Genomic DNA, 25,120 nt, shown 5'->3' with positions numbered 1-25,120 from the left:
CTGGCAATGCGAAGGTGATGCATTAGGGCTGAGGAAGAGTTGATGATCATAAGCTCAGCAGTTAGTGCTGTGATGTCCTTGTCCTCAGCAGCAGTGGTCATGCTTCGGCATCGAGGAGAGATATGGCAGTTCCGATCGGCACAGTGACACAATGCATGGGTTTTTGCAGAAACAGGTTCAGAACCTACTTTCAAAAGCCCAAGACTGGATTGGCACCACTTGGCAGGACTCACAATTGGCAGACTCCAGAGGCTGTAGCAGGGGTGAGTGAAGCCTTCGATGTCCCTGAGACATCAGAACAGAAGGCAAACCAGCAAGACCTCTGAGTCACTCTGGGTTCAAGTGAGATGGGTCCAGTGTTTTCTCAGCAGGAAAGAGGGCAGCAGGCAGCAGGGCAGCACAGCAGAAAAGCCGTTCTTCCAGAGCAGCGGTCCAGAGTGGCAGCCCTTGTAGTAGACCAGCAGTCCTTCTTCTTGGCAGAGTTCTTCACAGGTCCAGAAGTGTACTGATTTGGTAGGGTCAGAGGTCCAGTACTTATACCCAGTTGTGCCTTTGATGTGAATGTGACTTCAAAGAAGAGTCCTTGAAGTGTACTAAGGTCCTGTTTTCATGTCCTGGCTCCAGACTCACTACAGGGGTCAAGCATTCCTTTGTGTTGAAGCACGACACTGCCTATTCAGGTGTGTCACCTCCTCCCTCCCATCCTTCCCATGATGGCCGATCACAGACAGATGGCCACTCAGTCACACCTACTCTTCCTTTCTGTGAGGCTGTCTAGAGGGAATGCCAGAAACCAGCTGTCACCCTACCCTAAACATGTATTGGAGACAGGCTATAGGGTCACAGAGCTTAGAGCAGAAAAATGCCAACTTTTTAAAAGTTACATTTTCAAAACAGTAATAATAAATCAGACTCTACCATTAAAAAGGGTTTGTCATTACAGTTCCATAGGTATTACACATGACATAGATACTCTTACTCAATTAGGAATTCCAACGTATTGCATGTAGTAAGGAATGCCCAAAGTTAACATATGAGAGAGGTAGGCCCCAGAGTAGTGAAAAATTAATTTGGGAATTTTTCACTACCAGGACATGTAAAACTCAAGAGTACATGGCCTACCGTAGGGCTGACCTATACGTAATAAAAGGGGGTGTTTAAGGCTTAGCAAGAGGTTTTAATTGCCAAGTCAACATGGCAGTGAAAACTGATCCCACAGGCTGCAATGGCAGGACTGTGACATGTTTGTGGGTTACTTGAATGGGCGGCACAAGTGATGCTGCAGTCCCACTAGTAGAATTTAATTTACAGGCCCTGGGTACATGTAGTGCAGTGTACTAGGGACTTACAGGTAAAGTAAATGTGCCAGTTCTGGATATATCAATCAAACTATGTTTTAGGGGAGAGGCACATGCACTTTAGAACTGGTTGGCATTAGTAAAGTGCTCATAGTCCCAAGCCCAACAACAGAATCAGCAAAACTATAAGGCAAGCCAGCAAAATGTTTAGGGGAAGACCACTCTAAGGCTAACACCCCAAATAGCCAAAAAAAAGGCTCAACACTGGGGGGTAGAGAGGAGGCTTAGCAGCAAAAGTGTTAAACTCAGGTTGCATTTATCTTGTTATAGTATTATACATGTTCTGATTACCTCAGTCTGTGTTTGTTGCATGCCTTATGAGTGACTTCTGTTTCTGTCCTGGACATCTGGCTGTGATAGGCTGAAAGATTTTTTAAGATTTGGGGGTTATTCTCCTCTTAATTTGGACTTTTTGTATGTTTTGTTATGTTCACATTTTTGTTATTGATTCCTCTCCCTTATCCACATTGCCACTTCATCTAAACATTCCAAACTATACAGCAGCATGTTAATGTGTTGTTGTTTCAAAATGGATCACTAATACACCACTGTTATTAAATGGTTGGGAGGTCCACAAGCTCCTTTTCCAACATAGTCATCTCTGCGGCAATAGCACAAGATAAGTGAATTTATCAATATTCAATATGAACCCAACCTCTTCAAATAAAACCATGAAACAAATGTCACTAAACATCAAAGGGAGTCATCACCTGGTGAAGAGGAAGAAAATGTGTGCATAAACGTATGGGAGGCTAGGCCCTCATTAAAACCTTGGCAGTGAGTGATAAAGTGGCGGTAATACCGCTAACAGCCTGGCGGTGAGTACCGACAAATTATGACCATGGCAGTGATAACTCCCTTAGACAGCCAATGTACCACACCAACCGCCACAGCAGAAACAACAGTCAGCAAAGCAGTAGCCCTCAACAGCCAGGCGGGAGACAAAGTACCGTCCACCATATTATGATACAGGAAACCACCACCTTTTCCTGGGCAAAAGCCTGACCGAAACAGAGCTCAGAAGTGAAAGGACTCACCATTGGAGACACAGGGAAGAACAACGCCACCATGGAACCCAAAATGCAAGTCTTCTTGATGATCTTCTACATCATGCTCCACCAGGAACACCAACGCCGACGAAGACGATGACAGTGAGTACAGCCACCTAGCACACAAGGGAGGGTGGGAGGAAAACAACAGTGACACACACACGCACAACACACACCCGACACACACACACCATACACACAACCAGCTGCACACGTAAACCAAAGGCACACAACACATAGGATAATAAAACACGGACCATAAAGCTGGATTCACGACAAGGTATTAGCATAGCAAATCCACCACACTAACCAAATATATAAAAAATGTCTATAAAGGGCCAATGCCCAGTCCAAAGTCATGAGGGCACACAAGACCACAGGGCAAAGTCCAAGGCCCAACCTGTTTCCTGACACAGCTGCAGAGAACACTGCAGGGGCATAATTTTGCAAATGGGAAGGCACCTCAGGGGGATGAGGTGGGGGCTCCAGGGAATTCTGGAACTGGTTCTGGATGGGGCAACATGCCCATTGCTTTGTCCTGGGGAGTGCAAGTCTGCAGTCCCTCACGTGGGTGACCAGCCCATTGGTTCTGGAGAGGGCAACATGCCCATTGCTTTGTCCTGGGGAGTACAAGGCCAGTCTCTCAAGTGGGTGATTTGTCCACTGGTTCTGGAGGGGGCAGCCCACACAGCAGCCCCTGGAGAGTGGCCTACATGGCATCCGCTGGCGGTGATGGCTGCATTTTGGTGGTGGTTGGAGGAGCCTCCTGGGCAGCCCCTGCACTGTACAATAGCTGCATTGTGGTGGTGGTTGGAGGAGCCTCCTGGGCAGCCCCTACACTGTCCGATAGCTGCATTGTGATGGTGGTTGGAGGAGCCTCCTGGGCAACCCCTGCACTCCCTGATGGCTGCATTGTGGTGGTGGTTGGAAGAGCCTCCTGGGCAGACCCTGCACTCCCTGATGGCTGCACTTCCATAGCTGACGGTAGAGGCCCCGTGACAGCTGGTGGTGGTGGCGGTGTTAGCATGACAGCTTCTGCTGGCATAGAGTGCCTCATCTCCTCCTGTCCATAGGTCATGGATCCTTCCTGGCAGGGGTGCCTGGGCTCTTCCCCTCTCTGCCTCGTGGTGCAGGCTCCTTCCCCTTCTTCACAGCTGGTGCAGGCCCCTTCACACTCTTCCCTGGTGGTTCAGGACCCTTCACACTCTTCCCTGGTGGTGCAGGAGCATTCGCACTCTTCCCTGGTGGTGCTGGCTCCTTCCCCTTCTGTATTGTAGGTCTGGTATCCTTACCACCATGAGTAGGTGGTGCTACCACTGTCCCCGTGGACTGTTTGTCTGAGGTTCTGGGCTGTGTGTTTGGTACCATGCTCATGTGTGGAGGATGGCGGGGGTAGGGAAGAGGTCTATTTGAGAAAGGAACAGTGTTTTAGGGACGTTGGGGTGGGAGGAGGGAGGAGTAATGGGAGTGGAAGATGAGGGAGTGGTTGTTGGAGGTGTATGTCTGCTGTATTTGGGTACAGGTGCATGGGCTGTAAGCTGATGTGAGGTGGATAGCAGTTGGGTGTGTGAGTGCTTACGTTTGTGTCCCTTAGGAGGGGGACAGACACGGTGGGAGAGGACACAGGGGACGTGTGCATAGTTGTTGTGGAAGTGTCTGCCAGTGAGGTGTGTGGTCTGCTTGGTGTGGTGATGCTGATAGTGGATGTAGATGTAGTGCATGCAGGTGTGAGTGTGGACATGTCTGGGGGGAGGTGGGGAGACAGTGAAGGCAGTGGATGCTGTCGTGTCTGCAACTGTATGGTGTTTGTGTGAGTGCCTTTGGGGTGAAGTGTGGTGCTTGTGTTTCGCTGTGCCACTCTTGTGTGTTGCCTTGTGTGCATGCTCATCTGTATGTATGCCTGGGATGTGTTGGGGTTAAGGGGACTGGGACTGGGAAGTGGTAGTTGGAGGGGGGATGGAAGAAACAGGGACAATGGCTGCTATCAGAGAGGAGGCCAGAGCCTGAATCAATCTCTGTTGGGCCGCCAATCCACTGTGAATGCCCTCCAGAAATGGATTGCATTGCTGCATCTCGGATGCCAGCCCCTGGATGGCATTCACAATGGTTGACTACCCTACAGAGATGGATCTCAGAAGGTCAATAGCCTCCTCGCTCAGGGCAGCAGGGCTCACTAGGGCAGGGCCTGAGGTGCCTGGGGCGAAGGAGATGCCCACCCTCCTGGGTGAGCAGGCATGGGAAACTCACTGAGGGGCTACTGGGAGGGCAGTGCTGGTATGGGGGTGGCGGCTGTAACTGCAGCTACGGTGGTCACAGAGGTGTCCGCCACCACTAGGGAGCTCCCATCGGAGGAGGTATCAGAGTCTGTGTTGTCCCTTCCAGTCGCCGCTGTGGTGCTCCTCTCGCCCTCCGCCCCACTGGTTCCCTCTGGTTCCCTCGGTTTCGCTGGATTCTGCCTCCAGCGTCATTTGGGATGCTGCTCCCTCTGTCGCCAGTGCCCTGGCTCCTCCACCAGATGATGCTATTGCACGCAAGGACAGCATGGCAAAACAATAAAGGGGGGAGAGAGACAAAGGATACACTAGGTCAATGACTTCACCAACACCACAGTTGGCATACACAGCACACTCACACACAGGGAACAGGCCTGCACAATATGCATTGCACTACCTGTAATATGGCTAGTCACCAAGGCATGCTGAGGAGCACACACCGCCAACTGCAGCACACCTGGGACCCACTGATGCCCTGCCTGGAAGTGACCCACACTGCAATGTCTGGCCTGGCCTTAGGGGCACCCACTAACACACAACCACCACCCGGATACCACCCGCCAGCCAAAATGTGTAATGATACCCACTGTACTCACTCCCTTGTGGCTGCTGTGATTCCCTCAAGCACCCATCCAGCTCAGGGTACGCCACCGCCAGTATGCGAGCCATCAGGGGGGTCAGGGTCCGACGGGCATCCTTTCCCGTTGGAAGGCCATCCCCAGCTGGGCCTCTGCAGTCTTCCATGCCCAGTGTCTCAGGTCCTCTCACTGTTTCCGATAGTGAGTGCTCCACTTGCCATAGACCCCCAGGATCCACACCTCCTTGGCGATGGCACACCATATTCCCTTCTTTTGATGGTTGTTGACCTGCAGAGATAATAAAGACAGGAGAACACCATTAAACTAACACTCCAGGCTGTCACACACATGGCCCACCATACCCGTTTCCATCATCATTGGCTCACACATTTGCCCAGCGCACGACATGTACACCACCAGCAGATAATCCCCCCTTTACACAATGCCTTCTCACACATCTCCATGCATCCATGCCACATGCATCGTGCCCGCAGTGTACTCACCTGTTCGTCTGGAGGCCCATACAGCAGTCCGTACTGGGGTAAGACCCCATCCACCAGTTGCTCCAACTCCTCCGAAGTGAAGGCTGGGGCCCTTTCCCCGGTCACACGGGCCATGGTAGGTTCCAGACACAGGTCAGAGCAGCACATGTATGTTTTTTCCTGTTGAAGGTCAGGAAACGTGAGGAATGATTTAGAAAATGGTGGTCACGTACACCCTCAACGTACATCCCCATTGGCCACTGTACTCCATAGGGCCCAATATTATCTAGTGAGGAATTGCACGGCAGTTCACGACCGCCTACCGCCACGACGCCCACGTTGGCCAAATTACCTAGCTTCCACCTGTCCCTCCACAAAGGACAGATGGTCACCCTTTCAGGGGGGTGAACAGGCCTATCGATAATTGCTGCGTCACAGGATAAATAGGCACATACTTTTAAATTTACACTGTCCCAATACCTAATTGCATGATGTGGACTGCTGTTAGGTTTAGTTGTTCAAACTGTGACAGCCTACTCACTCTTGTTTCCCTTAGATACCTACCGCTGTGGATGAATAGGAGATGGCGACATACCGCCCTGTACAGAACCTTGGTGGACTTAGCTACACTGGAGGGCAGGCACATTATATTCACCTATAGACTGGCCAGGGCCACAATTACAGAGCTGTGTGCCCAGTTGGAACCTGACCTGATATCAGCTATCCGTCATCCCTCTGGGATCCCCCCTCTTTTACAAGTTCTAACAGTGCTCCATTTCCTGGCAACTGGTTCTTTCCAAGTGACAGTGGGCTTGGCAGCAGGAATGTCACAGCCAATGTTCTCAATCGTGCTGGCAAGAGTCTTGTCTGTCCTGGTAAAACACCTTTGCAGCTACATTGCTTTCCCCCAGGTGGAAGATTTGGCCACAGTGAAGGCCGAATTCTATGCAATGGCACATAACCCCAATAATATTGGTGCAATTGACAAGACATATATTGCGTTTGTCCCCCCCTCCAGAATGAACAGGTGAACAGGAATTGTATATGTTTCCACTACATGAATGTGCAGATGGTGTGCCTGGTGCACCAGTACATCTCCCACGTCATTGCTAAATACCCTTGGTCGGTGCATGATGCCTTTGTCTTGAGGAATAGCAGCATCCCAAATGTGACGGGCCAACTACAGAGGCACAGGGTGTGGCTTATAGGTGAGCCTTGGTCCCCACTCAGTGTATGTTAGTGTATGCCTCTGATGTTAACCTAATAGGATAGAGTGGGGCTATTGTTGTCCCTCAATGCCTGCAGGTGACTCTGGCTACCCAAACGTATTTTGGCTGCTGACCCATGTGAGGAATGCCAGGACAAGGGCTGAACAACATTATAATGAGGCACATTGGCGAACCAGAAGGATCATTGAGAGGACTGTGTAACTTCACATTTCTAAGTCTATTGGTGTATTCTGTGTGACAGTAGCATGCTGGCATTACCCACTTGTTACCTCTACTTACTGTCATCTATGGATTATGATTTTACAGATGTTGGTGATATGACAACAATGTCCTGATGTGATCACTACAGCTAGCTACAGGTCATTATTTCCATGCTCTCACAATGTACAGTTCATTCGCAATGGATGTAGCTGTTTTCATCAATACACATTTTCAATACATGAAATACTAGTAGTCAAGTTTTTTCCAAGTGTGTTTATTGTAGTGCTAAGAAATAGAGGTGAAAGTGCAATGGAATGGGGTGATGATGAAGGAAAGTCGAGGGTATTGTTCCAGTCTGTTTGTAGCACAGGTGCAGTGTCCAAAGGGCCATAGGAAGGTGATCAATTGCAGTTCAAGGTGGACACGGTGACTGAGTGGGACACAAGGAGGGGTAGTGGTGGCCTGTGGGTACTGTGGTGGGGCCTCCTGCCCACTACCAGCAGCGGAATTGGAGGGCTGGTCGATGGACTGGCTAGCGGTAGGGGCCCTGCTGGTGTGCTGTTGCCTCCCTCATGATGTTGGCCATATTTGCCAGCACCCCTACTATGGAGATCAGGGTGCTGTTAATGGCCTGCAATTCCTCGCTGATCCCCTGATACTACCCCTCCTGCAGCCACCTGTTCCCCTGCACATTGTCTAGGATCTGGCCCAATGTGTCTTGGGAATGTTTGTAGGCTCCCAGGATCTCAGAGAGTGCCTCCTGGAGAGTTGGTTCTCTAGTCCCGTCCTTCCCCTGGTGCACAGCAGTCCTCCCAGTTTCCCTGTTGGCCTGTGGCCCTGTTCCCTGACAGGTGTGCCCATTGCCACTGACCCAAGGTCCTTGATTGTCTTGGGGGCAAGGTGTGCCTGGGGTCCCTGTACAGGTGGGCACACTGCTGATTGATGTGTCCTGGGGACAGAGGTGTGGGTATGCTGAGCGGGTGCTGTGGTGTTGGATCCTGATGGGGGAGGCTCTGTGGTGGTCTGTGAGTGGGCTTGGGTGACCGGCTGTCCAGTGGTCACTGATGGGCCATGTAGGTCATCCGGATCCAGAAGTCCAGAGTTACTGTCCTCACTGGGGGCCTCTTCTGTTGGGGGACTGGATAGTGGTGACACCTCCTCTCCACTGACATTGGCTGGGGTACCTGTGGGGATGTATGATTTGTTTACTTCCCTAGCTTCCCCTCTATGGTTGGTGTTACCCTGCCAGCTTTTGCTTGTGTATGGTGATGTATTGTTAGTTTCCCTATGCTGTGCATGCTTTAGTGATGGGTGTCCATGCAGGGCTGGGAGGGGTGTCCATGCATTGGTATGGCATGCAGGGCTTGGCATTGGGGTTAGGGAGATGTGAAGGTGCAGCGTGTGAGATGGAGTGGAGTGTTGGGAGTGAGGGTGTAAGATGGCATGCGGGTATGGGGGGTGATAGGTAGTTAATATTGACTTACTAGTGTCCAGTCATCCTGCTATTCCAGCGAGTCCCTCAGGGTGCAGTATTGCCAGTACTTGCTCCTCCCATGCTGTGAGCTGTGGGAGAGGAGGTGGGGGCCCACTGCCAGTCCTCTGTATGGCGAGCTGGTGTCTTGCTGCTATGGAACGTACCTTCCCCTGTAGGTCGTTCCACCTCTTCCTGTTGTCATCCCTTGTTCTTGGGTGCTGTCCCAAGGCGTTGACCCTATCCACAATTCTCTGCCATAGCTCTATCTTCCTGGCAATGGATATCTGCTGTACCTGTGCTCCACAGAGCTGTGGCTCTACCCTGACAATTTCCTCCACCATGATCCTTAACTCCTCCTCAGTGAAGAGGGGGTGCCTTTGTGGTGCCATGGATGTTGTGTGATGTGTGTTGGTGAGGGTGTGTTGGGTAATGTGGTGGGTGTGTGATGTGGGGTGCGTGAGGGGTGTATGGGTATAAGTGGTGTCTGTGTATAGTTGTCTCTGTGCTCTCCTTCTCAGTCTCCTGGTGGCAATTGTTGTTCGTAGGGGGTTGTGGGTAATGTGGGTGGGTGTTTTATAGTGGTGTGGGTGTGCAGGTGTGCTGTGTGTATGGGTGTCTGGTCTGTGTATTTGGTATTGGCCAATGTTGTGTTGTTTTGTATGTGGGTGTCCATTCTGTGTGTGGCGGTATGTACCGCCAATGGTTTACCACCATTGAATGTCCGCCGTGGTGATTAGTGGGTCATAATGTGATGGCCGTTGTTTTGATGGCGTAACGGTATTGGTTTTGGGACCACCACTTTATCACTGACCTTTGGTCTGGCGGATTTGTGTATGTGGTTGTATTCTGTTGGATTTGTGTGTGTGTGTCATAATATGGTGAACGGATATCCACCACCGCGGTGGTATGCTGGCAGCCATCAGCGTGGCAGTAAGCGGCATTTATCGCTAATGTCATGATGAGGTCCATAATCCTTTTCCAAGAAGTGAAACGCAGCAATAAAGAGCAATGTCTCTAAAAAGAGGACATATAAAAAAACTGCATATCCTCTCCAGGAAAAAAAAAATGGGTGTATCAATATGACTGCAACAAATTTCAATATAGCACTTCTTGATAATGAAAAGGACAAGGAGAGATGCTGGTTCATTGTAAAATTGCTCAAAGATTATACAGATTTCTTTTGCTAAATATCTATGTCCAAATTCTGATTTTTCAAAAATATGATCTGTTACCAGAAACAGCCTAAACAAACAGCTGGTGGTGCCCTAATCAAAAGTGGAGGTGACTTCAACATGCCTCTGGACTGCACTCTAGATAGGCGGTCAAATTATATTGACTGGCCCACAGGATCACACCAAATACCTTTTAATTTATGCAATGAATTAATTTTGAGGGATGTATTAGGTCTCCAACACTGTAACACCAATGATTATACATTATTTTTTAACACCACATCAATGTTACTCAACAATCGATTACCTTTTATGTTTGTGCTCTTACAAAACCAAAAAAGAATTCTTGAAAAGTGAAGCTATCCAAATCTCTAACCATGTAGCCATTACTCTTCTATCAACTGACATTCACACTCCTTAGTAACTAAAATGTGGGCACTTAATAAAGAAGTACTCATCAACAATCCAAATATTCTTAACATACAACATGCAGTAACAAATATCTTTAATGAAAGCAATGGCAATAGTATGGACTCCCAAACAATCTCGGACATCTTTAAATCCACAGTTAGGGGGTAAAAAATTGAGTTTAAGCCAACATGAATAAAAATGCTACAGACAAGCTAAATAACCTTGAAAAGTAATCAAAGACCTGGAACTAAAACACAGATGTCAAAATCCAAAGTTAGCATAGATGTCTTAAGTCAAATGAAACATAAGTAAGATAAAATATTACGTATTAGACCTGGACAGTGGATTAACAAACAGAAGTCCAGAAATCTGTTGTGTGATTAAAGCAGGACAACTATTAACCGCCTACCTAAAATTACAAAAATTAAAGCTGGTAATAACTTCCAACACAAAATACCGGAGAAATCTGTACCAAACCCTCAGAAATCGCCACCATTTTTGAAAATGTCTACATAGAGATCTATGTTGAAAACAGCAAGGTCAGGCATGTTGATTTTGTTGAGTATCTCAAGAACTTAAACTTAATGTCTCTCTCTGCAGATCAAAACTCTGACCTTAACTCAGATTTAACTATACATGAAACATACAAAGTGATTTCTGGACTAAAGTCAGGAAAGGCTCCCAGAGTGTAAAGTACACTTCCAAACTCTACACTCTATTCAGAGAACAATCACATTTCTGTTTACTAAACTTATACTAACATTATGGGACATAGGGGAATTAGAAGGCTTCATTCCTTAAGCACTGACTAGTCATCCTCAAAGAAAGAAAAGATCTTTCTCTCCCCAAAAAGTCCAGTCCAATCTCACTTATAAATGTTGAATGCAAAATATGTGCAAGAGGTTGGATTATTAGTCAAGGGGAGTGGCTACCAATTCAAGTAATAATCACAACCGTTGTTAGGGTGAACTTTGACAGTTAATAATTCACCTGAGCTCAATCCTCTGGTAGCTGTGGGACACAGCAGACAGGCTTAACTTAGGGGAAAGAATAAAACATTTATGCAGGTGGAGGGGATTGCACTACAAGAAAGTTGGCCACCCTGTAATTTGCTCTGTTGGGACATTCCCCAAAACTCATCATTATGTCCAGCTCGGGGGCTCCAGAAATTTGGGAAGTGAATCCTGGGTGTCCAGGAAGAGAGAACAACTAAGTCACAGAGGCTTCCTGGGAGATGAAATATTCACATCTCACCATTTGCTGAGCAGGGCCTTAAGAGTAGGGGTGCTACTGTCCTAGTTTCTTTTGGCAAGCCACCCTTCATCACATGTGAGTGTGAATGGATCTGTCCAGCCACAACTTAACTCTGAGGAAGCATCCCTGCTACCACCAATGTATAATGGCAGCTCATCCACTCACCTTGTCCTTTGGCCGCACATGGGCCCCAGCCTGCAGGAGAAATGAAGGTGCTGCGGCTCCACCTACCTGGGCAAGTTGCCACCAGCCCCACCCCTGTGCCCAGCTCCCTATGGCTAGGGCCCCCTGCAGCGGCTGCTGTCAGTAGTGCTACGAAGGAACAACACTCTCTCACCAATCCCCTGTTAGGCAAAGGGAGGCATTCAGTTACCCGGTGCACCCAGACCAGCAGCAAGGGGGGGGGGATGGTGGTACCACACTAATTCCTAAGTGGCAAGCCACCCCCTACATCACCCATACTGCATAAATGCACCTATAAATGGGCACAGACGTGGTCTCTGCTGTCCATACAGCTGTCATAAATTGGAGATTAACTCCTGCCTTGTCGACGAGATATAAGAGGGTTACTGTAATGGGTTCTTTGCCTCCAGGCGGGAGAGATATTGGAATAACTCTATAGGCTCAGGATTGAGTGGATAAGTGGTTTATTTATACATAATTAAGGTTGTCTTTTTGGTTCTTATGTTTCAGGTTGGCTTCTTATCATATTAATCCGGGTTCTTTTTCTCTGGTAGGATTTGGGGTTGAGATTCCGGTGTAGCCCGTTCCCAGATAGAAGGAGGTCTGGTCTTCACCTCGTGGCAGCAGCTCAGGTTTCCCCAAAACAAGAGAAGAACGGGACAACAGGTAAGTGTAGAGGTAAGGCAGGGATCTTAATAGGGTTAATAGGCTGGTGGGAGGAAGGGAGGTGTAGGGTTGTGGTGGGGTATCTTTCTTCCGTAGTGCGTGTCACCTTCCCATGAACTGTCTGGTTTATTTTCCCTCTTTCTTGTTATCTCTTTTCCTAAGAGGGATTCCCCTCACAGTGAGGTTAGGGTCAATAGATTTCCCCTTCTGTACAAGACCTCCCTTCCTTGCTCCGCGGATAACCCCTCCCTCGGTTTCCTTCCCCTTAGCCAAGCCGGCCAAAAACCCCAAGTTAGGTACGAACGTACCTGTGGGTGCCACGCCCCTCCTGGGACGTGGCTGCCCCCTTCGTAGTATCCTGGTTTCTCTCCGGTAGTGGTGGGAGGCTCTCCGAGGCTTCCTTTAGTGACCGGCGTCTTTCTGGTCACGTCGCGTTCCTCCCTGACCTTTTCCTGCTTCGGCGTGTCTCTCTCCTCGATTCGTGTCCTCAGAGTCCCTTCCTGCTTTCTGAGAACCCCTTCTTCTGGTCCATCCTCTCTTTCATTGTCCGACAAGACGCCTTCCGCGTCTGACGCTACTCCTCCGGGACTCTCCGTAGTGCCCCGGGGGTATGCTGGTACGGGCTCGGTCGGAGCGCGTGGAGCCGCGGCGATAGATGCCCGGTTACAGTTACCTTAGGTGATAAATCCATCATTGGCACCGGCCACTTTCTGCACTATTAGGGTGAACTCGGTTGACTGGGCTAACCATCATCATAAGTGAAGAGATCATCTTGTATTAGAAACACTCGTAAGACAGAACCGCCTTTTGACAATGATACCAACAAGCAATCCTCAAGGTGGGGATACTGTGACCCATTACAAGAAGGGTGGATGCTGATCTCACCTAGGGGGCACCAAGAATGCCTCTAGTTCATGTGACTGCCGCTAGTTCATGTGGAGGGCCTCTCTGCAGGACATTACTACTCTCCTCAGAGTCAAAGGGGAAAACATCATGACAATTAACTTTTTCTAAAGCAGTGTCTGGTACTAAAGATAAATAATAGACAGGCCCATTGGCCGGGAACAATCCTTCACTCCGGAGGTGCTCGTGAAAAAATGAAAGACATCAAAAGTTCCATGCACACAGTGGAAATGTCCTCAATTGCTTCAATGGGTAAATTGAAATCCATATACGACCAATTATCTACTTGGAGGACTAAACTGGACTTGACGAAAGCTAGACTAACAACACTGGAAAGCAAATTCTCCATCTCCCTGGACTCAGGACAAGCAATATGAATCCTCCAACAAAAAGACCCAGACCCAGATAATCTCAGCAGGTGGATAAATGTCTGTTTGTATGGCATAGCCACAAAGGAAGAGGAGACTTTTTTGCATATGTTCCTCCCCCACCACCTCCACATAGAATTCCTAATCCCCTTGGAATCAAATGGGCACACAGTCTGAAATGACTCAGGCCAGACATGTCAAACCATCCCCAGCTAATCATAATGTGTCTTCTGCTCCTTATACAGGCCTGCAGATTCTACAATTGCCACATCTACAAGACACTTTCACCTACAAGATGGTTTCATAGTGTTATCTGCAGACTTCTCCTATGACACTCATATGCTCTGTCAAAAAATTATTTCTCTTCCCCCATTACTGAAACAGAAGGGGATCTGGAACAGATTACTAGATCTGGCCACGATGATCCTGAAAATCTACGGCACAACCAGAGAATTCACAGAACCATAACAACTAGAAGATTTCTTAGACTCACTAAATCACACCTCGATGTCGACGGATACAACACAGCCTCCCAATGGATGCCACCAGAGAATTCAAACAACCCTGTGATCCGCGCCACTCACAATGGGATGATGCATGATAACACTTGCTGAGAACTTGCAGCTCCCCCAAGGATGAGGTGTGCTCATCTATCGACAATCATGCCAACGCACAGGGTAAATCACAAACTCCCGTCCAACCATAAAAGAATGTTGGGAGAGACACCAGATATATGGCTTTGTTCCTTTAAACTCTGGAAATTTTCAGCTCCCTGGACTTCGCATTCATCTCACTCCACCCACCTCAAGCAAATACCAAAAGAAATAAGCCCTGCCAGCGTTTACAACAGTTTACAGTAGCAGCTTGTGATACTTCTATACCCACTTGACTTAGACCATGGATGCTCTACACCAGTGTGCCAAAGACCTTGGAGCCTGTTTTAACTGGAAAACTACTGTAAACGTTTGGGGCCATCCTCAACACTAAACATTGCTACTCTAGATGCCACAATGTCTGATTCCATGATGAAAGTCCTTTTTGTATGGTCCCTTAAAATATACGGAACAAAAGGATACATATGAAGCAAAAAGATTCTGACCTTCCTAGCATTCAAGAAACCAACTATAGCACTAATCCAGGAGACATACATGACCCTACTGAAAATGGAAGAGTTAGGAAAGACTGGGTTGGCAAAGTGATTTCCGGCTCAGACACGGCACCCTCGCCACCACAAACCACATCCTCATTGCTGCCAAGAAGAAAAGGAAGTGTGGCTATCCTTAACAAGTGCTTTGCAGCTAAAATTTGAAAGTCCTGGATCCATCCCCTAGTACATTTGTTTTGCTCAAAAATGTTTCTCCAGACTTAGCAGAATCCTGGCTGAGGTGGAAACTCACCCGCTCCTGGTATGCGGAGAGTGAAACTTTGCTCCCAATCCTACTCTCAATCAATCCCAATGGCCAGATCAATGGCAAAACTCTGAGTGAAACGTCTTACCTGACCTACTGACTGATCAGAGGTTTGTTGATCCCTGGAGACTTACTCACCCAATTGACAGAGAATACACTTTATACTCATGGCTGCACAATATAGAATATACCCTTAATTATCTTCTTGTCAGCTCATCTCTTCTGCTGAAGGTCAATTCTTGCCTGTTAGGGGTGCAATATGTTGCAGACCATACCCCAATCTCTCAGGAACTAGACTGCCACCTTCAATTACCCTGCAACAGAGTCTGGAGATTGGAGACCAACATGTGTAAACTTCCTGATAACAAATGAAAACTGGTAGTTACCTACAGGTCTATGCAGACCACAATTAGGGATCCCCTAAACACTGTGGGTGGTAGGTAAAGTATACATGAGTAGCCTGATGATCAGGGAATCAATGGGGCACAGAGCCAAACCCAGCAACGTAGGCTTGCCTTAGTAGAAGAGATTTTGACTATGACCCACTCGTACCAGTGAGCCCCCACATCTACTAATCTCCCCTTACACATGACCAACAAATACAAGCTTTAATCCCTGCTTATGATGCCCACTGAAAGGGCCCTTCAGTGCCTTACCGCCACTGTGAATGAGGAGAGAGGGCGGGCAGGTTACTTGCCATCAAACTGAAGCAATGGGCAGTGCAATCCACAATTCCCACCATAAATGGATGAGATGGCAGTATAGCCACCCACTCGATAACCATTGTTGCAGAATTTGCATAGTATTAACCTGTTCTATATACTGTGGACAATCACAAGAAAATTGTAAAGGACCTTCCCGTGCTGCGCCTGATGTCTGACAATCAAACTGCCTTTGATAGAGAAATAGCAGATGGTGAAGCCGGGGAAGCCGGTCAAGTGATGCCAACAGGCAAGGCACTGGGAATGGATGGATTCCCCATAGAATTTTACAAAATCACAGCTGAACACTTAATACCAATGCTAGGAAACCTGTTTTGAGTTCACGAACTCCCACATTACCGTAATTTACCCAGGCTTTAATAGCGTTAATACTGAAGCCGAACAGAGACCACCTGCCATGCGAAAATCACCATCCGATTCCTCTTATCAATTCAGATGTGAAGATTGTTGCTAAACTTCTAGCCAATCAGCTCAAAAAATATATCCATTGTCGCTGAGTCATCTATTTACTGTCCCAACAATCATCTACGTACACTGTCCCACTGTCCCACCTCCTTTGGTCTACCAGGAATTATAACACTGAACCCTCTCCTTCAATGCCAAGAAGACTTCTGACTGGGTGGAATGAGGATATCTCTACAGGACCCAAGTGTGCCAGGTTATTGGACCTATATTTCTCACATGGGCCTGATGGCTCTATCATGCACCAGCTGCACTGATCACCTGCAACTGCTTCAGATTGCCTCCAGGGAACTAGAAAATAATGCCCACTCTCCCACCTGCTCTTCATCTTAGCCCTTGAACCCCTGGTGATATCCATCCACAAGTCATCAGAAGTGGAAAGAATACTCATGCTAGAAGGGGAACTGAAGTTAATGCACCACATGGATGATATGTTACTAGCACTCTGTTCTCCAGCTGTTTCTTTCCCAGCCGTGAAGGGAGTCATTGACCGTTTTTTTTGTCTCCAGCAGCTACTTTATCAACTAGTTCAAAAGTGAGCCCTACCCCCATGACCCCAGTTCCAAAATTACATAGCCTGCAGGGCTTGCATTTCCCTTGGAAGCCAACATGAATGAAATATCTCAGAGATGTAAACAAAATAAATTATCTTCGAGCATCAATTCAGTGTAACCCATATCACTAAGGTATCTGACACCGTTGACTTTCTCACGGATCAAATGCAGAGAGGTTTTAAGACTTCACAACATTTACACCTCCTACTATGGGGAAGGGATCAAGCCATCAAGATGGTTGTGGCCCCTTACTTTAATTGTGTTTTGGCAAAACTACACTCTACAGACTCAAGCAGATGCTACAGAGCTTCTCTCTTGCCCTCTTTGGTCTGGGAACAGTATCAAATTGCTAAGCAATGTGATTTGCAACTGGCATCTAGTCACGTTTGCTGACCTACAACAAGAATGCCATCTGGAATGAATATACTATCTGTGTTATCAGCAAATAATGCTATGCTCCTGCACAATCTAGGTAGCAAAACCCAGACACTAGATGACTACACACTCCACTGGTATTTATCCTAATGGGGTAACTATAAGAAGCATATCACAAGCCTTTACGGTACTTTCATAGACCAGGCATACCTTAAACAAGGTATCTCAGACCAGTTGATTGTGAGCTATCACAGCTTACAGACACTTTCTGAGGAGTTCACAGCTTTGATTTTATTTTTGAATAAGCACAGGGCTATGCTTTCCTTTTAAATTTAAGGGAGGGCTGTGTTTGTTTTATATTTTTATCATCAGGCTACAGACTGCAGGGCCTTTTAAGTCAGATTCATGATCCAGACTGGGGCACAGGGGTGAAGAACTGAACTGAGGTATTTAACCCTCAAATAAAAGTCCTAGTCAACTCACTATCCAAACATGAGAACACAGTGTTGAATCTGAATGCTTTTCAATGGGAGAAACTGAAAATGAAAAGTTACCTCAATGATTAAGTTAACTCTTCATATACATTTTCTCCCATTTCAAAGTGTTGTATTTACAAACAGCAGGCATCTTGCTCCGAGTTGCTGGTAGACACAGTGCCATGATTATAACTGAGAAATATAGGCATTATTTTAAGTGGGAGAACTTTAGAGTGCAGAAAAATGTTCCATAATATGAAATGTTTTTCAGAACCCTTTTCTGCACTTTAAATTACTTCCAATTAAAAAAAATGGTTGAATGTTTGTGTCATACATGTAATGGTGCCACATATGGTGAAAGGCATATTCACTGATAAAAGTACATAAAGCACAGGCTCTCAGTCACCCATACATATATATCCCATTCATATGCACACATGTTCATACATCCCAAAGCCCATGCTCTCACTGACACATTGCAGCCCTGTCATGGTGTCTCTATTCAAAGTATTTTGTTAAATCCATAGTATCTGCCTCTATGGTCATTAGGCTCACAATGATTTCCACTTATCAGAAATAGCTCTCACTATAGAAAAGGCTGGATAACCTAGCTCTAAACCAACCTTGATCCACCTGTACAACAACTGGAAACTACATTTTTCAACCCAAGACTGAAACAGACAGGGAAGAACTTATCTTCCTCCATGACAATAGCTTGAGGGAAGCACATCTGAAATTTAGCCACTTCAAGATCCTTCATGACCGGCACTGGTCACCCTTTAAGCTCCACAGAGCAAGCCTGGAGATGTGGTCACGCTTGAGGTGACACAATACATATACTGTGGAGATGCACAAAGACTCAACCTTACTGGCCAGCAGGGTGGGAAACCAATTTTTGTCACATTTACACTGGTGCACAGATATGAGATTGTTCTACATATTAACGGGAAAATTCTAAAACCTTCAAGACTTCAAACAGAACAAAGTTCAAAAAGTAATTTCTTTTGGGATTCAATGTCGATCCATGGGTCTAGGTATGATTTTCCTTCTTCCTTGTCTTCAGATTTTTAGACAAAGACTTTTGTAATCCTGAAAAAAACTGATATTTTGTAAAACCTTCGACATATGCCACCACAAAAGTGCTTGAAAATTTTAACTTGTCATGACCAATGGACTATGCACAGATACACTACCAGACATTGGTTGCATAAGAAGATAATTTTGCCGAAGAGCTACCGCCAGTAGTCTTCCCGCTGTTGTCTGCGATGCTTTTGTTGACCATATTGTGAGAAAAGGTCACTGCCATACCAATTACCACCCAGACTCTCACTGAATTGAACTGGAAGCAGTGTACAAAGCCTCTCCTCCAGGAATGTCAGTAGGGGCACAGGTTGTGTCTAAATGTACGGGCAGAATGTAAACACAACAGAAAAATATTGGATTTATACATGGACAGTTTACTCCTATTACTGGTGGCAGAAAATGCCCATTAATAAATGCTCATGAGTGCTGAAAAATGTCATGCAGAAGCACATTTTCCCTGCTTGAAGAGGACACCCCTTGCCTTCATCAGAAGGGTTGGAAACATCTGCCTGCACATCCAAAGTGCACTCCACCCTCCTCTGTCAGTCTTGAGTATCAGATCAAAATTACAAGGTGGCGTATGAAAGGGAACTTGCTACCTCAGTACAGGCAAATACTTAGGGGTTCTGCTCTGATGTGGTGAGTGCAGGACACAACAAGAGCTTTGATGGAATATGATGTGAACCCCTTCGAGAGTTTGGGGTGCCACATTGCATACATTCACAAGAAGGCTCTTTCTCCACCAAATTGATACATTTAATATCTATCTGGGGTGACCTTAAAACACAGTGACACAGATTGGAGTTGCTGCCCTTCTTGTCTTTTACATTTTAGAAACCTTTGATACAGTGGATCTTTATACACTCATCCGAAAACATAAGGAAGCAGGAATAGAGGGCACACCTCTCATTCAGATCACATCCTACCTACACAACCGACAAATATTATACACAACCCTTCCCATTTCTTTTAAGCCATACAAGATTAAAGCAGGAGGCTTAATTAACTCACCCAAGCTTTTCAACATCTACATGAAATCGTTACCAGATCTGACCAAGGGGCTTAATATCACTCATTGCACATGACACACAGATGCTTTTGAAATTGGAAAGTCTAAAGGACATTAAAATATCAAAACTGTTGACCAATGGATGACACAAAGCCATCTCAAAATGATTGCCTTCAAAACTCATTTACTCACCTCTGGCAACTGGAAAACATTTTATCCTCTCTGCTCCTTGCTTGATGATCTGGGACCACCTCCAAAAATATCTAAGGCGGCAATTTTTTTTAACATTTTTATGGATGCCAAACTGTCAATGAATCCGCACATGGATAAAGCTGCCAAATCAAGCTTTTGTACAATGAAAATACAGCAAGACATCTTCCCGCATCTAGGATGCCCACACAAAGTTCAAGCTGCCATCTCTCTTGTCATATCAAAACTGGACAATGCTAATAGACTGTATCATGGCTCAACCTCATCAACTATGAGAAGACTATAAAGAATTCAGATCACTGCTGCTAGACCACCTACATGCTTTCAGGACACTACACTGGTTACCAATTGCAAGAAGATCCACAAGCTGCTTTGTGCCACATACAAAGCAATGCATGGCAAATGATCATTCTTCACTCTTCATTAGAAAGAAAGTCAATAAATACATACAAAAAGGAACCTACACTTAATTTCCTACATACAGAAAAACATGAGTGGAACATCTTTCATTGTTCAAGCAGCAAAACTATGGCATTCCCTTTACTCATACACAAGATTTACAAACAACCATCTCCACTTTAAGAGATTAGTCAAGAGCTGGCACTTCCCCGCATTTATGTTTGGAAAAGAGTCATATTGGTTTTTTGAGTTATTTAAAGCTCCACCAGGGGAAAAGAAGCAACATGAATAAGGCGGGTATATAGGCTTCATGATGGGCTAGATAGAATATACATTTTTTTGCCTCGAAATATTTATAGTCCAATGGCACAATTCACTTGTTTAGACTCTTGAGGCATGCATTATCTTCCCATTTAGCTAAGAAATGAAACAGTTTTGCTAACTGCAACTTCCCCCCAATCACCCCAAACCACCTTGAACAATGTGCGTCCTAGAATTTATTTGCTTCATTTACTGTGTGCCAGGGGAATGTCGTCAACTCTTGCAAATGCAGTAAGTCCTGCTCTCCTCCCCCGGGTTATCAGGTCTTGGGGCTCACTCTACCCTGAGTCCCAGGTCTCCTGGGCAGTTAGAAAGTTTCATCATGGAAAGCTGTTCCTTACAACATATGACTAGGGTCTTTTGGTTGGGGCAGAGTAGCAAACCTGTCTGCATTTTGGGGAAGTGCCCTGACCTGATTATGGAGACCCATCGTCTTTTTCCCCATTGCATTTGAAGTTGCCCACTAGAGCTTCCCACTGGTCTGTGATTGGATGCTGTTGAAGGCCTCTGTTTTCCTCCCCTTGGAGCACCCTTGCCTCTGCCTCAATTCAGAACAAGTTGTCTGTTTGCTTGGTCGCCCAACCAAAACTTGGCAGAGATCCCCCAGAATGTGGGGTCCAGCCAGGCCCCACAGCTCTAGCTCCAGGACCAAACAACGTACCAACTCCATTATAGTTTCTTGAGATAACTACAACTATAACACCTAAATGTCAATGGTTTTATGTGTGTAAAATCTGAAGAGAACTATAATGTCCCTGTAAGCTTGTTTTTTTTTATTGAATTTCTAAGGTTTTTTAATCCCATTTCCTAACTATAATGTCCCTGTAACCTCTGTTTTTTCAGTGAATTGTTTAGTAAATGTTTAGTTTTTTTTAATGTGAAGTAATTTAATTACCATAGGTTAATTGAACCGCCGCCAACCCCCCCTGCATTCAGCCAACCCACATGGCACATAGCCTTGGGCCGTGCAGAGTGGGGGCTTGACTGCAGGGTCTGCAACCAACCCCTAGCATGCAGCTAACCCCATGCTGTAAGTCTGTGAGTGTGTGTGAGTGGATGTTTGGGTGTGTGAGTGAATGTGGGTGGTTGTGTGGGTGTGAAAATGAGTTTGTGAGAGCATGAGTGAGTGTGAGTGCATCTGTGAGTGGCTGTGTGAGTGTGATTGGGTGTGTGCATGGTTTTGTGGGTCTGTGAGTGGGTATGTGAGAGACTGTATGGGTGTGTGAGTGGGTGTGTGAGAGGGTATGTGGGTCTGTGAGTGTCTATGTGGGTTTGTGAGTGGATATATGTGCTTTTTAATTGTGGTCTGGACCCACAGATCTGTCATGAATACTCTTGGGGTGGTCACAATGACGCAGCAGTGGATCTGAAGATCCTCATGTGCCCCAAAAAACATTTTTAGGTAATTTCTTGCCCTTAAGGGTCCTTCACAGACAACTCCATCAATCCCATGGAGTCACAGTAACTTCACCCTGACCCCTTCTATCAGTTTTATTTTTCTCCTCGGGACCAAGTCCGATATACAAAATGGCTGCCACAACTTTTCTCTCAGGTTTTGGAAAGTTAATCATGGCATTGCTGTTGGTGCGTGGATCCGCTGTGGTGGATCCACATCTCTAAATAAACATCATTTTTCTTTCATTAATAACTCCAAAACTACTGATCACATTTACACCAAGACCTTGCTTTGGGGCCATAACCACGACCCTGGTTACATCGCTCTTGCACCAGGTAACATGGCGGAAGAGTGATGCAACTCCTAAGGAAGAATAAGGTAGCCTTGCATGGCTTCTCAAATCTGGAGTAACCCAACACAGCAAAAATCACTTTTTTGCATTACACTGCCCAGGGAAGGCATTTAATGGGTGTTGCGTGGGTGTTCTCAATCACCTCTCATTGATCCATTTCCAGATGTACAAGAAGTTGTAAACCGGGGAATGCACCAAAATGCTATGCCTTCCCAGGGGAGGCTCAACAAGGAGAAAAATCTTTATTTCTCCTTGTTTTCATCTTTCTATGTGTGCTGCATTCTAAAGAAAGAAGAACAAACCACCATGGATTATTTTTGTGCAGGAAAGAGTCCCTTTCTGCACAGAAACTATCATGTGACACAGGCATCCTTGCACCATGGTGCCCCTATGTCAGCACTAGGCACTAGGCAGCCCTTGTGCACCAACGCAGGGAGAGAGGTCAGATATGCACCATATTTTGCAGATATGGTGCATTTCTGCCCTTTCCCTGTGGCACTTGCTGCGCTGCCCTGCATTACGGGGCCTGTAAATAAGCATTCATCAGTTTTGGCTGTAGTTATCCCCATGAGAAACTTGATGGAGAAAACACGTTTTGGGATCCTCTGTTTTTCTTGGCCCCTTGCTTGACGAATTCCTGTGAAAATTTCCAGACAGCAGCTGAAGTGAGTGGCAAGCTAGCTTTGAAAATGGTGTGATGCTTCGTCAAATGGCACCAAAGTTATTAGCAAAACAAAAAATGCTTTACCTATTGAACTACATCCTTACTATAACTACCTACTGGTGTACTATATTACCTAGTGGCAGTCACCAATAGTTAGATACAATTAGGACCACATTTCCCCCCAAAAAGTGCTCGGGTGATTCTTGTTGTGTACGAAAAGTTTCAGGGTGATCCATCAAGCGGGGGCTGAGAAAAAGGGGAGGGGGTCAAAAAAGTTGAGTTTCCCATGTTGATTTCCATTGAACTTATGAACAAGACTGCAGCCCAAACTGCTAGAAGGAATTACACCAAATTTGGCAGAAAGCTAGCTTTCAGTATGCAGATTGTGCTTTTGCTTATTCGGTGTAAATTAATAAAAGAGTTTTGAAGATTTTTAAGGGAAAATAAATGTGTATATCTCTGCCATTGATGACTTTGCAAAAAAAGATGATCTTGTGCAGCGAAATACACAGCTCTGATTGGTTGCCAACTCTTCAAACCAGGAAGTTTTGGCAGCCATCTTGGGAATCAGTGTCAGCCAAATCCCACTAAAAACGTTAAAAACAATAAACAAGGGGCCCCTTAGCTCTGTTATTGGGGACACAGAGGGACCCCGGCGGCGCGAGTCATAGTTACCTTTGAGCGCGAGCTATGGTTACTTAAAATAATTATAACCGCTGAATTTCTATGATTTTGTACGAGTAAATTCAGAACCTAACTATAACGTCCGTCTTTTTAAGTGAATTTCTATGTTTTTTAAAATTCTATTTCCTAACTAACTATAACGTCTCTGTAACCTTCGTCTTTTTTGTGTGAATAAATATATATATATATATAATAATGAATGGGGACCCATGTGGACCCCCCAGGTCATGAGGACCACCACCACCAATTATTTAATGTGGGGGGGTAGAGCGGACCCCTTCACATCCTGGGGACCACCACCTCCCAGGGTAAACATTGGAAAATAAATTGCGGGGCCCTCAGACCCCCCTATAGCCTGAGGACCACCACCTCCCCAGTGCAAGTATTATGTTATGTGCGGGGACTGCACGGTCACCCGGAAAGGGAGGACCACCACCTCCTAAGGGCCAAATTTTGTGAATAGCATGGATGTCTGCTCTCCTCCCGAGCCCTGGGGACCACCACCTCCCCAGGGCTACAATATGTAAATAGGAGGGGGTCTGTTGTGGATCACCGGCCTGGGGGACCAACACCTCCCCGGTGTCATATTGAAACAAAAGTGGGTGGCAATGCAGCCACTCTCCTGGAGCCATTCATGGCCCTGGGGACCACCAACCTCCAAGGCCAGCTCGTGCTACCTCCTGAGGTGCCCACTCTGCGGAGGTAGCTGTTTCCTTTTGCTTGGAAGGAGCTGAGATCTCCCGCCAAGCAAAAGCAAATATAATTCCACTTCCAGCATGCAGGAGCTGTCAAACAGCTCCGCTTGCTGAAAGCTGAGTTTTCATCTCTTTCCCTGCATGCTAACACATTTGCAGGGAAAGGGATGAAAACATTTCTCCGGCAAGGGAGGAGCTATTATTAAAAACAGCTCCCTGCTCGCGGGAGCAATGCCGGCTCCCTCAGGAGAAGGGAGCCAGCTGGGGTGATGGGGGCCTTAAGGGCTTCCACCCACAGTCCCCAAGAATTGGGAAAAAAACTTTTCAAGGTGGAACTGCAGATCTGCAGTTCCACCTTGAAAAGTTATCTGATAAAAATGCCCAAGGAACAATAACATTGGCAAATTACAGACACACAAGGTCACTGGAGACATTACCATCGCATCTTGAAATCAGCTTTAATTTAGAGATACATATACCGAATGAGGTAGCACTTACTAATTGCCCAGTAGAGAGTACTCCAGTTGAGTAGACATGCTGCACAAAACGGTGGCCTCTTCAAAAAATACAAAGAGCAGGATTTATTCTGGCATGATATTCATTTGACAGAAATCAAACCTCAAAGGAAGTGCTTACTGATGTAAACAAAGCAAGTGCCCCAGTTCGAGGTTCACTTCTGTAAGGTACTAATGATTCTAATTTCTTGTG

Source organism: Pleurodeles waltl, chromosome 3_1, assembly GCF_031143425.1.
Source record: "Pleurodeles waltl isolate 20211129_DDA chromosome 3_1, aPleWal1.hap1.20221129, whole genome shotgun sequence".
Classification (NCBI taxonomy): domain Eukaryota; kingdom Metazoa; phylum Chordata; class Amphibia; order Caudata; family Salamandridae; genus Pleurodeles; species Pleurodeles waltl.
This window is presented reverse-complemented; position numbering follows the sequence as displayed.